We start from the raw sequence: 14,450 nt of genomic DNA, 5'->3' as shown, positions 1-14,450 counted from the left end.
AATTGGAGTTCTCTGGTGAATGATTTGAGACACGAGTGGGTGCGTTGGGTGCTTGAATACCTAGCGGAGCTAAGAGCACGCTCAATTTATAGGATTCGAGGGCGGTGGCTTGTGAATTGGACATAGTGCGCTGGCGGCCGGAGAGGAAGAAGAACACTGGTGTTGGGGGCCTTCGGCTTCCGAAGGTCCTCAAAAACATGATTTAACAATGTTTCTGGAGTAAAGTACATTAACAGGTATCTTCGGACTTGGATCAAAGCCACAGTATGAAGAAGCACAAGGAACACGAAGGTTGGCGCAGAGCCGAAGCTGTGTGTAGAAGAGCTTCGGGAGAACGGCGGAAAAGGAAACCGACTTAAAGATGAAAAACCAGATTAGACCTCGAACAATTATCATAGAGTTATTGATAAACGTAAAGGGCATTAATGTAATTTTGCATGGGCTGCGACCCGTGCCTATAAATAGGTGAACAGTATCCCCGTACTGTTCACGCTGACTTGGCATTCACTTTTGCGTCACACTTGTATTTTCTCTCCTTCAAGCCGAAGGTACATTTGTAATTTATTTTTGTTTACATAGGTAATATAAATAGAAGTATATCGATAATAATAATGTTTACAGAAATCGTGTTACCTTCTGTATTTTGTTTGAATATTCTTCATTCTTTACTATAATCATGAAGGTACGTCTTTCATGACCTTCGCCCTCATAATCATTATATCCGAAGGGAAATAATGATTAAGAGGACGAAGGGCTTCTGATATTTAAGATTTTATGTTGCCTTGTTCTTGATTCATAGCATTTGAGAACAAGTCACCAACATTGGCGCCCACCTCCGGTGAACTCACTTCCATTTTCTGAGTCTGGAACACCTTCGGCAAGCATCATCTTCGTCATGCCGCCGAAAAAAGCTTCAGCAACAGGGGCTGGTACTTTACAACCACTGGATCCCAATCAGGACATCCTTTCTCTTAGAGAGGCCCAAAGCCAGAAGAGGAAAGTTGTTAGTCCAACACCTCCGGAGGATGACTTGGATCAAGAAATCCAAAATCTAGAGATCCTTCAACAACAGGTGCAGCGCAAGAAGGAGAAGATGGCTCGTCTAGCCGATCTTCAGAGACAGATAGACGAAGCTTCTGAAGAGGTTCGCCATCTTGTTCAAGATGATCAGAGCCGAAGGCCTCCACGCAGAGAGCTCCATCAAGAAGGCTTCCACAATGAGGACGACTGGTATGAAGATTTCCATCATGGAAACTTTGCTTTCGATGATGCTTCTCCCCTCTCAACAGAATTGCAGGCTACACCATGGCCCCAGTCTTACAAGCCACCCCAGTTACCCATGTATGACGGTCATACAGACCCGAAGCAATTCTTGATGAGCTATGAAGCAACCATATCTTCGTATGGTGGCAATACTGCAGTCATGGCAAAATCTTTTGTCATGGCCGTCAAGAGCGTTGCTCAGACCTGGTACTCTTCTCTTCGGCCAGGGACAATCACTTCTTAGCAGAAGTTGAAGGATATGCTGATAACTAGCTTCCAAGGGTTTCAGACGAAGCCAGTCACTGCTCAAGCTTTATTTCAGTGTACCCAGGACCACGAAGAATACCTCCAGGCGTACGTCCGAAGGTTTCTGCGTCTGAGGGCACAAGGGCCAACAGTGCCCAATGAAATTGTCATTGAGGCCATGATTAAGGGGCTTCAGCCAGGACCTTCAACGCAGTATTTTGCCAGGAAGCCACCACAAACGTTGGAGAAGCTGCTCCAGAAGATGGACGAATACATTCGAGCTGACAATGACTTCCGCCAAAGAAGGGAGGAAGCATTCAAGTTCTCTGAAATGACCAGGGGCTTCGGAGGAAGACTTCACCCGAGGCACGTTAGGTCAATTCATAACTCTGCTCAAACTGATGATCGAGGGAGTCAGCAGCAAAGGCCACAATACTCTTCACAAGCTTCGGGCCAGCAGCAAAGTTCTTTTCGGCCGCCAGCGCCAAGGGGTAGAGGCGCTAGGGGCTTCAGGGGAAGGTTCGGAGACCAGTCAAGAAAAATTTATTGCCTATTCTGTGGAGAAGACAAGGGCCATACCACCAGGATGTGCCATGTTACCATCCAGAAACAGAAGGAGATAGCAGAGGCAGCAGCGCAACAAAGTCAGCCGAAGCAGGTCATGCACACTGCTTCGTATCACTCGCCTTATATTCCAGAATACGTAGGCAACCACCCTGCAGCTTCTGTTGCTTCGGCGAGCCAACCCCAAGCATCTTGGCAGCAGCCTCCACCGCCACCGCCGATCCAGCGAGGGCAGCAGCCAGAAGGGAGTCAGCACAGTCATCTTCAGCGGGATTTCAGAGAGGAGTCTGAAGCTCGCACAGTCAACAGCACTGTGCTAGAGTCGAAGCACATCTATTGACAAATATCCTACTTCAACAGCGGTTCTTTCGCATTTTTTACATACAGTATTACCTTTTTGTTAATAAGGAACAATTATGAAGAATTTAAATGTCTTTTATTGAATTTCAAATTCCTTGTAATACTTTCGTCTTTTACCATAATAGAAATATGTTTTTCCATAGGCTCGAGTTGCCGAAGCATACAAATTTATGCTGATTTGAAGGACCTTCCTATTACCAAAAAATTTGATCTAACGGACACAGTACAAATTGTTCGATACAGTAAAAAGTCGTTCCTAAGGGAGCGCAGTGTAAGTTTTCTAAACCTACAGCGAAAAATAAACGCTAATTCCGCTGAAAGTAAAAGGCGAAGAAGCTCCTAAGGGAGGCTTACAGCGAAAAATAAACGCTGATTCCGCTGAAAGTAAAAGGCGAAGAAGCTCCTAAGGGAGGCTTACAGCGAAAAATAAACGCTGATTCCGCTGAAAGTAAAAGGCGAAGAAGCTCCTAAGGGAGGCTTACAGCGAAAAGTCAGCGCTGATATAAAGTGTGTGTGCTTTATTACAGGGATATATATCTGCGGCACAAATATCATCTTGCATAACATAACATCATCACATCATTTTTGCATAACATAAGCATCATATATCATAGTGCATCTGAAACAAGAAAGGGATACAGTGTTGATCTTCGGAGCATATTTTGGAAAAGAGAAAATCGTGCTAAGGCACAAGACGAATCGAGACGAAGAGTAGCCTCATTGGAGAGGCAACACAAAACTTTTTTATAGCTTCGGAGAATATTTCACGAAGTTTGATGTTCTTCATCAGAGAAGCAAACAAATCCTTGTGATATAGAAAAGATTTTCTTCACGAAGCATGAAAAGAAGGGAAGGTGTTTTTTCGCCGAAGGCTCAAAAAATGGTATGTATGTAAAGTTTCATGCATCGTAAAGAATTAAACTATAAATAGATTATATATTACATTTAAAGTTACAATATATTACACATTTTACGTTTTAAATGTTTCTACAATAGCATTCAATCTTCTTTAAGCACTATCTCTGCAGCTTCATCCAATAGTTGGTTGACAACCTTGTCCATAATGGCTTCGGCCATTTTTCTAAATTCATCGTCCCCCTTCGGGTGGGGGCCCGGAGATGCCTCAGCAGGTTCTGAGGGAAGAAAAGATACGACTATATTACTATTACAAACCGCGAACAGAGTCTGGAATTAAAAATTACAAGCATGATAAAAACCACTAATTAATACCTATTTGCCCTTCGGGCTCTGTACTTTTCTCGGCAGCTTCCGCTACTTTTCTAGCATCATGGATGCCTTTTTCACTCCTTTGAATAATTTCTTGTGCCAATTCTCGACCGCCGTTGTCCCAGATATCGGTGAAGAATTTCCCACCGACCATGCTTGCTTCGGGTGAGGGGTCTTTAATGTCTTCAGAGGACAAGGTAGCTTCGGCCTGCGCTAAGGATTTTACATGCTCGCAGCCTTTCCTCTCCAAAACAGCAGCAATCCCCCTAGCACCCGAAAAAGCGCAGATGTCACCACGGCTATTCAAGATTTCCTCGAAGGCCTCTGCTTCGTGACTGATCCATTCCATTGGACCTTCAGGATTGCCTCTTGAAAAATTCTCTTCACTAGAGAATGCGCCAACGCTGGCGAAGCTAGATTTTATCTTTTTGACGCACTCTATGGATTTAACATAACATTTCCTCTGGGATGCACGAAGCTCTTTAACACTCATCTCTAAATGATTGGCCAGTTGATCACTAAGCTCGCGTTTTGTTTCTTCAAGTATACGCTCTTCTTTAGCTCTAGCTAGCTGTTTCTGAAGATCTTTAATTTCACGTTTTTGGGCTTCGGCCTGGGCCTTTGAGGCAACTTCGTCCTTTTTTACCTTGTCCACCAATGTAAGCAAAATTTTATCCTTTTCCAGAGCTTCATTTCTCAGTTTAATAACTTCTGATCTTAAGTTGTTGAATGCAATTTCATAGCTCTCGTCTTCGGCATTCTTTTGTGCTCTCAATGCGTTGCTTAAAATTAAACCCTATTTGTAAAAAAGGGGGGGTTGGTATAAGAATAAAAGAATGAGTTACGAATTATAAAATTTGTAAACATCCAATTCCATACCTTCAGGCTATTGTACGCAAGACTATCCGCAAGATCCTCCTTCGTCATAGCACATAATCCAGCTTCGAGCTTCGGAAACCCCATACTTCTAGACATCTCCCGACAGACGGATAATTCTTTATTGTCTGGGAGGCAGTATAGGAAATCTTCTTCGTTTGTCCCATTGAACACTATTGCCCCCTTCGGATATTTCAATTCTTTGGCATAGTAATTAGCTTCAAAAACTTCTTCTTCCGATAATTTTTTCCCTGAAGCATGACGCACGATATAATCGCATAATTTGGAAGATGCTTCGGGGACAGCAGTATCAATCTCTTCGACCAAAGTAGGCTCTGACATTTTCATTTTTTCAGTTGCCCTTGCAATTTTTGCTTCTTCTGCTTCCAAAGGTATTACCTTGGTTGGTTCTGAAGGCCCGGTTTCAACTTCAGTCTGTTGCTTCGGAGACTTAGCAACGGATACTTCAGCCGGCGCCTCAGAAGTTTCAGCAGTCTTTTTTGGGTTTGTGCTTGGAAGTTTAATTGTTTCCAAAACATCTAACACATTAACCATTCTTTTTCTTTTTGGGGTCACCGTTGGCCCCTTTTTAATTTTTGCTGCTTTAATTTCTTCTGAAGGACTTAAAATTTCTGATATTTTCGCTCCCTCAGTTGATGCTTTTGCTTCTTCCATCTTTTCTGTCGATGGCGCTTCGGCCAGCTCTTTGGTTTCTGGTAACAGAGTCTTTGGTTCCTCCAATTCTTTTGTTGTTGGCACTTCGGCCAGCTCTTTGGCTCCTGGCAGCGGAGTTGATTCCTTAGCTTCGGGGGCCGAAGATGTTTCACTGTCGAATTCAGGCACTGTGGCTAGTTCAATGTAACGTGGCCGGTGTGTGAGAACTTTCACCCTTTTTCTCTTCGGCGCTGGCTCGCTAGGAGCAGCTGAAGCAGTTTCTTTCGCAGAAACCGTACCTTTCCTTTTCTGCCCCCGCACTGGATAATGGTAGTCGGGGTACACGAACCCAATTGCATCAAAAACTCGGTTCAGTCTTTTCTTTCTTCGACCTCCGAAGGCTGCTGACATTGCAGTATCTTCAGCCTTCGAATATACCCCAAGCAATTCATCACTTACAGTTTCAATGCTCTTTAACCAATCATCATCTGGTTCAACGAATTTGTCTCCATACTTGAATGTATACTTCAGCCTGACTAGCCCACCTTCGTCAGTTTCTTTAACAGTTTCTTTCGGCATTTCCCAATTATCTGCAAGAGGCCATACTCTGAAGGCAATGTGTTCTTGTATCAAATCCCTTGTCCCAATAAAAGAGCAGACTACGCCAAAGGCCCGTTGGCATTCTTCGGCTGCTTCATCCATTTCTACCTTCGGTTTCCGGAGTCCGAAGCGCTGCCAGATGGGGCACATGATGACATCCTTAATATCCTCTCGAACCTTCAAATCATTTTTTACATAGAACCATTCTTTCATCCATTCTCCGGGCCATCTCTTACGAAAGGTGGGCACGGGGCAGCTTGACCCAGAGCGAGCGCCGAAGCTGTAGCAACCAAAGTTGTTATGATATTGCTCTTTACCCCAGGGTTTCGTTTCGTATAACAATTCATGAATATTGTAAAAACTTTTCGCACTTGGCTCTAGGCCCTGACTCTTCACAGCCCAGACGAAGATTTTCATTCTTATTATTGCTTCAGGGGTAAGTTGATGAAGGTAAACCTGATATATTTTCAGAACTTCCACCACAAATCTGCTTATAGGAAAGCGTAGCCCAGCTTTTAAAAAGCTTCGGAAGATAACGACTTCATCATCTCCGGGAGTCGGCATAGTTTTTTCTCCGGCATCTGCTCTTACAATAGATATATCCCGAAAATATCTCCCCCTCATGTTTTCAAGGTGACTTTGCCCGATAGTCGATTTCCCGAAGACTGAATGGCTTGGTCGCCATGGCCGATCTTCGGAATCTTCACCCCCACTATCTGCATCATAACTGTCACTATCACCAGTATCTTCAGATAAACCTTCTAAAATCTCCCTTGTAATCTTCTCCGTATTCGTCTTCGCTATTGACTCAAGAAAACCCAGATGCATCTCTTCAGAAAGGCTCAGCTTCATTTTAGTAGCAACCTTCTTCTCCTCAGACATCTCTTCAAAATTCTTGCCTCTCGTTTCCGAAGCTTAAAACTAAGGAGAAAACCAAATATTTGTGGGCAGAAAGCTTTTTGAGCAGGCAAAACAGATGGCAGGAGAGCGTGCCAAATAAATTGTGGCGAGCCCCTATTTATAAACCCATTATGTCGAAAACTGGAGGGTCCCATTTGCCAATGACTGTTGCTATTCTAGCAAGAGGAAGGTGTTTTTTTGGACCTTCGGCTCATAGCCTTCGTCCATTTCGCAATCTGAATTTATCATTCTAACAAATTAATATTGCGAGGGGCTACTGTTGGGGGCCTTCGGCTTCCGAAGGTCCTCAAAAACATGATTTAACAATGTTTCTGGAGTAAAGTACATTAACAGGTATCTTCGGACTTGGATCAGAGCCACAGTATGAAGAAGCACAAGGAACACGAAGGTTGGCGCAGAGCCGAAGCTGTGTGTAGAAGAGCTTCGGGAGAATGGCGGAAAAGGAAACCGACTTAAAGATGAAAAACCAGATTAGACCTCGAAGAATTATCATAGAGTTATTGATAAACGTAAAGGGCATTAATGTAATTTTGCATGGGCTGCGACCCGTGCATATAAATAGGTGAACAGTATCCCCGTACTGTTCACGCTGACTTGGCATTCACTTTTGCGTCACACTTATATTTCTCTCCTTCAAGCCAAAGGTACATTTGTAATTTATTTTTGTTTACATAGGTAATATAAATAGAAGTATATCGATAATAATAATGTTTACAGAAATCATGTTACCTTCTGTATTTTGTTTGAATATTCTTCATTCTTTACTATAATCATGAAGGTACGTCTTTCATGACCTTCACCCTCATAATCATTATATCCGAAGGGAAATAATGATTAAGAGGACGAAGGGCTTCTGATATTTAACATTTTATGTTGCCTTGTTCTTGATTCATAGCATTTGAGAACAAGTCACCAACAACTGGTGGCTTTAATCGTGGCGTTAACCGGTGCAACAGCTCAACGATTGCGATCCTAAGTGTGCCACGGTTACTACCGCACAGTAACGAGCCACGGCGTGGCATACCCGAGGAGAACGGCGATAGCCGCGGCAATGGCCGTGCGGCCACGTCGTCGGCAGGTGGGCAAGAGACAGAGCGGCCACAGTGTCTTGTGTTCATCCGCGACAAGATCTTTTTACCGTTGAGCGTAATCCACTCGCCCGAGGCACGAATCTCGACGGCCGGCGCGAATCCGGGCGCAAAGGCCACCGTCAGCGAGGGGGGCTGAACAGAAGATCTTTGTTTACTGTACCATCAGATTCTTATTCAGTCAGCCTGACAGAGCAATTTGCAGGGAGATTTGTTCCCAAATTCATGTAGTGGTTCGACCATCTCTCTGTATCAAAGTTGTAGCCCTATGATCCAGCTACAATCTTGCTATAGCAACCATAGTTAAACAATTACTAGATCATGGTCGAATCCAATCTCAAAGCTTGCCCAACTTCACTGTTACCCCTTATTCAGTTCATTGGTTGACTATCATCTTGACTTTAGACCTAATTATCTCCAAATCTTACATGACACCAAGGCTTAATCACTTAAGCAAAGTTGTACTCCTACAGTAGCTCTACAAGTTTGATGTGTTGACACTAGGCAAATTCCTCATGAACTAAAAGATACAGGGTTTCAAAGTTGGCTCTATGCACTGGTTTTCAGATTTTTTACCAAGAAATGGTCTCCAGCTAAAATCCAAGAATGTGATCTATGGCAAGGAAAAATATGTGGGGTGAGGTGTACGAGCCTCTAGTCGATGATCAATGGCCACACAACCCCAATTTTTGCCGAAAATAGCATGAACGACCATTTTCAATAATACCGAAGGCTAACACCTACGGATTTTTCACCAAGAAATGGTCTCCACAAGAAATCCAAGAATGTGATCTATGGAAAGGCAACATTTATGGGGTGAGTTGAACGAGCCTCTGGTCAATGATCAATGGCCACACAACCCCCATTTTTGTCGAAAATAGCCATGAACGACCATTTTCAATAATACCGAAGGCTAATACCTATAGATTTTTGACCAAGAAATGGTCTCCATTAGAAATCCAAGAATGTAAACTATGGAAAGGAATCATATGTGGGGTGAGGTGAACGAGCCTCTGGTCAATGATGAATGGCCACACAACCCACATTTTATCGAAAATAGCAACGAACGACCATTTTCAATAATACCGAAGGCTAACACCTACGAAAATTTGACCAATAAATGGTGTCCACCAGAAATCCAAGAATGTGACCTATGCCTAGCAAACATATGTGGGGTGAGGTGTACGAGCCTCTGGTCGATGATCAATGGCCACACGACCCTCCTTTTTTTCGGAAATAGCCATGAACGACCATTTTCAATAATATCGAAGGCTAACACCTACAGATTTTTGACCAAGAAATGGTCTCCACCAGAAATCTAAGAATGTGATCTATGGCAAGGAAACATATGTGGGGTGAGTTGTATGTGCTCTGGTTGATGATCAATGGCCACACAACTCCTATTTTTGTAGAAAATAACATGAACAAACATTTTTAATAATACCGAAGGCTAACACTTACGAATTTTCAACCAAGAAATGGTCTCCACCAAAAATCCAAGAATGTGATCTATGGCAAGGAAACATATGTGGGGTCAGCAGTACGAGCCTCTGGTCTATGATCAATGGCCACACAACCCCCATTTTTGTGGAAAATAGCATCAACGACCATTTTCAATAATAACAAAGGCTAACACCTACGGATTTTGGACCAAGAAATGGTGTCCACCAGAAATCCAAGAATGTGATCTATGGCAAAGAAACATATGTGGGGTGAGGTGTACGAGCCTCTGGTCGATGATCAATGGCCACACAACTCCCATTTTTGTCGAAAATAGGATGAACGACCATTTTCAATATTACTGAAGGCTAACATCGACGTGTTTTTGACCAAGAAATGGTCTCCACTAGAAATCCAAGAGCATGACATATGGAAAGAAAATAGATGTGGGGTGAGGTGTACGAGCCTCTAGTTGATGATCAATGGCCACATAACCCCTAGTTTTGTCGAAAATAGCATGAATGACCATTTTCAATAATACTAAAGGCTAACACCTACATTTTTTGACCAAGAAATGGTCTCCACCAGAAATCCAAGAATGTGATCTATGGCAAGGAAACATATGTGGGGTGCAATGAACAAGGTTCTGGTCGATGATTAATGGCCACACAACCCCCATTTGTGTCGAAAATAATCATGAATGACCATTTTCAATAGTATCGAAGGCTAACACCTACGAATTTTTGACCAAGAAATGGCCTCCACCAGAAATCCAAAAAATGTGATGTATGGCAAGGAAACATATGTGGGGTGAGGTGTACAAGCCTCTGGTCGATGATCAATGGCCACACAACCCTCATTTTTTGTCGGAAATAGCCATGAGCGACCATTTTCAATAATACCGGAGGCTAACACCTACGGATTTTTTTACCAAGAAATGGTCTCCACCAGAAATCCAAGAATGTGATCTATGGCAAGAAACTATATGTGGGGTGAGGTGTATGAGCCTCTGCTCGATGTTCAATGGCCACACAACCCCAATTTTTTGACAAAAATAGCATGGACGACCATTTTGAATAATACCAAAGGATAGCACCTACGGATTTTTACCAAGAAATAGTCTCCACCAAAAATCCAAGAATGTGATCTATGGCAAGGAAACATATCTTGGGTCAGGTGGACGAGCCTCTGGTCGATGATCAATGGCCACACGACCCCCATTTTTGTCGAAAATAGCCATGAACGACCATGTTCAATAATACCGAAGGCTAACACCTACAGATTTTTGACCAAGAAATGGTCTCCACCAGAAATCCAAGAATGTGACCTATGGCACGGAAACATATGTGGGATGAGGTGTACAGGCCTTTGGTCGATGATCAATGGCCACACAACCCCCATTTTCGTACGAAATGGCCATGAACGACCATTTTCAATAATACCGAAGGCTAACACATACCGATTTTTTACCAATAAATGGACTCCACCGGAAATCATAGAATGTGATCTATGGCAAGGAAACATATGTGGGGTGAGCTGTATGTGCCGCTGGTCGATGATCAATGGCCACACAACTCCTATTTTTGTCGAAAATAGCATGAACGACCATGTTCAATAATACCGAAGGCTAACACCTACAGATTTTTGAACAAGAAATGGTCTCTGTATAGATCCAAGAATGTGATATATGTGAAGGAAACATTTGTGTGGTGAGGTGAACTAGGCTCTGGTCGATGATTAATGGCCACACAACCCCTATTTTTGTCGAAAATAACCATGAATGACCATTTTCAATAATACCGAAGGCTAACACCTACATATTTTTTTACCAAGAAATGGTCACCACTAGAAATCCAAGAATGTGATCTATGGCAAGCAAACATATGTGGGGTGAGGTGTTTGAGCCTCTGGTCGATGATCAATGGCCACACAACCCCTATTTTTTTACCAAGAAATGGTCTCCTCCAGAAATCCAAGAATGTGACACATGGCAAGGAAACACATCTGGGGTCAGGTGTACAAGCCTCTAGTCTATGATCAATGGCCGTACAATCCCCATTTTTGTCGAAAATAGCCTTGAACGATCATTTTCAATAATACCGAAGGCTAACACCTACGGATTTTTGACCAAGAAATGGTGTCCACCAGAAATCCAAGAATGTGACCTATGACAAGGAAACATATGTGGGGTGAGGTGTATGAGCCTCTGTTCGATGATCAATGGGCACACAACTCCCATTTTTGCCGGAAATAGCCATGAACGACCATTTTCAATAATACCGAAGGCTAACAACTACGGATTTTTGACGAAGAATTGGTCTCCACTAGAAATCCAAGAATATGATCTATGGCAAGGAAACATATGTGGGTCAGATGTATGTTCCTCTCGTCGATGATCAATGGCGACAGAACTCTTCTTTTTGTCGAAAATAGCTTGACCGACCATTTTCAGAAATACCGAAGGCTAAGACCTATGGATTTTCAACCAAGAAAAGGTCTCTACCAGAAATCCAAGAATGTGATGTATGGCAAGGACACATATATGTGGTGCAATGAACGAGGCACTGGTTGATGATAAATGGCCACACAACTCCCATTTATGTCGAAAATAATCATGAACGCCCATTTTCAATAATACCGAAGGCTAACACCTACGGATTTTTTACCAAGAAATGGTCTTCACCAGAAATCCAAGAATATGATGTATGGCAAGGAATGATATGTGGGGTGAGGTGTACGAGCCTCAGGTCGATGACTAATGGCCACACAACCAACATTTTTGTTGGAAATAGCCATGAACGACCATTTTCAATAATACCGGAGCCTAACACCAAGGTATTTTTGACCAAGAAATGATGACCACCAGAAATCCAAGAATGTGATCTATGGCAAGGAAAGATATGTGGGTAGAGGTGTATGAGACTCTGCTCGATGATCAATGGCCACACAATCCCTATTTTTGTCAAAAATAGCATGGACGACCATTTTCAATAATACCAAAGACTAGCACCTACAGATTTTTGCCCAAAAAATGGTCTCCACCAAAAATCCAAGAATGTGATCTATGGCAAGGAAACTTATCTGGGGTTAGGTGTACGAGCCTCTAGTTAATGATCAATGGCCACACAGCCCCCATTTTGTAGAAAATTGCCATGAACGACCATTTTCAATAATACTGAAGGCTAACACCTACGGATTTTTAACCAAGAAATGGTGTCCACCAGAAATCCAAGAATGTGACCTGTGGCAAGGAAACATATGTGGGATGAGGTGTATGAGCCTCTAGTCGATGATCAATGGCCACACAACCCTCATTTTTGTCGGAAATAGCCATGAACGACTATTTTTAATAATACCGAAGGCTAACACTAAGAGCACCTAGAGGGGGGGTGAATAGGTGATCCTATAAAAACTTAAAACTTAATGCCACAAACTTGATTAAGTGTTAGAGAAATAAAGCTAAATAGCTAGAAAGGAGTTCTTGCAAAACACAATAACCACAAGGATATCAACACAGAGAGGCACAGTGGTTTATCCCATGGTTCGGCCAAGTTCAACACTTGCCTACTCCACGTTGTGGTGTCCCTAATGGACGAGGGTTGCAATCAACCCCTCTCAAGTGATCCAAACATCCACTTGAATACCACAATATTTCTTTTCCTTTTACTATATCCCGTTTGCGAGGAATCTCCACAACTTGGAGTCTCTGTCCCTTACAAAAGATGATCACACAAATGAACACGGAAGTAAGGATGGGATGAGCAACACACACAAGTCCACAGCAATACGCACACACACGGCCAAGACTTGAGCTCAAATGAATATCACAAAGTTCTCACAAGAACGGAGCTCAAATCACTAAGAATATCAAACGAGTGCGCAAAGACGAAGTGTGAATGATCAAGAATGCTCAAAGTGTGCTTGGTGTCTTCCTCCATGCGTCTAGGGGTCCCTTTTATAGCCCCAAGGCAGCTAGAAGCCGTTGAGAGCATTCCAGGAAGGCAATTCTTGCCTTCTGTCGACTGGCGCACCGGACACTGTCCGGTGCGGACTTCTTTCCTGTTCTGGCGCAGCCGACTGTTGAAGGTTTGGAGCCGTTGGCGCACCGGACACTGTCTGGTGCACACCGGACAGTCCGGTGCCCCCTTCAGACCGTTGGCCCGGCCACACGTCACGCGCGGATTGCGCGGCCGAACGTTGGCACGGCCAACTGTTGGCTCACCGAACAGTACGGTGAATTTTAGCCATACGTCGCCGACGAATTCCCGAGAGCGGCCTTTTCACCAAAGCCAGCCTGGCGCACTGGACACTATCCGGTGCACCACCGGACAGTCCGGTGCACCCAGACTGAGCAGAGTCTTGGCTGCTCAAGCCAAGTCTTTTCCAATTGTCTTTTCTCTGATTCTAGCACTTAGACAAATATGTTAGTACACAAAAAACAATGTACTAAGTCTAGAATCATACCTTTGTATTGATTTGCACTTTGTCCACCCTTTGGCATATACTCATTCCCTTAATGTGTGTTGGGCACTTAATCACCAACATCTTATACAAATGGCCCAAGGGCACATTTCCCTTTCAATCTCCCCCTTTTTGGTGATTTATGCCAACACAACAAAAAGCAACTAAAAGAAGTGCAACATCAATGCAAATGAGAACACAAATTTGTTTTGATTCAAATTTGGCATATTTGGATCATTCTTTGCCACCACTAGGTTTGTTTTTGCAAATCAAACACAATTTCCTATCTCTAAGTCAAATTCACTTGTTGAGGCATAGAGAAAGGTATTCCAAGAGAAATTGATCACTGATTCAAAAACTCCCCCTATTTCCCATAATCAAGCATTCTCCCCACAAGAGACCAACTTTTGACAAAAAGAGACATTTAGAATTTTGACAAATCAAAAGTCCTAACTCTACTATTTTCAAAATTCTCAAGTGGTAGCTGATCCATTTGTTGCTTTGGCCCTTAATTTCTCCCCCTTTGGCATCAAGCACCAAAACGGGATCATTTTTGGCCCTTAAACCCCATTGCCTCACCAAAATTGTCAATTAAGAGCAAAAGGCAATAAGAGACATGGAGATGAACTTGGAGTAAGTTACTCTCTTATCGGAGTGCAGTGGAAGTCTTTCATGGTCCAAGTCCACCTTTCCCTTTCAATCCACCTTTGAGACTAATTTAAGAACACTCAAGCACATTGTTAGTCCCAA

This window comes from Zea mays, chromosome 5 (assembly GCF_902167145.1).
Source record: "Zea mays cultivar B73 chromosome 5, Zm-B73-REFERENCE-NAM-5.0, whole genome shotgun sequence".
NCBI lineage: Eukaryota > Viridiplantae > Streptophyta > Magnoliopsida > Poales > Poaceae > Zea > Zea mays.
Note: the sequence above shows the minus strand (reverse complement) of the source record.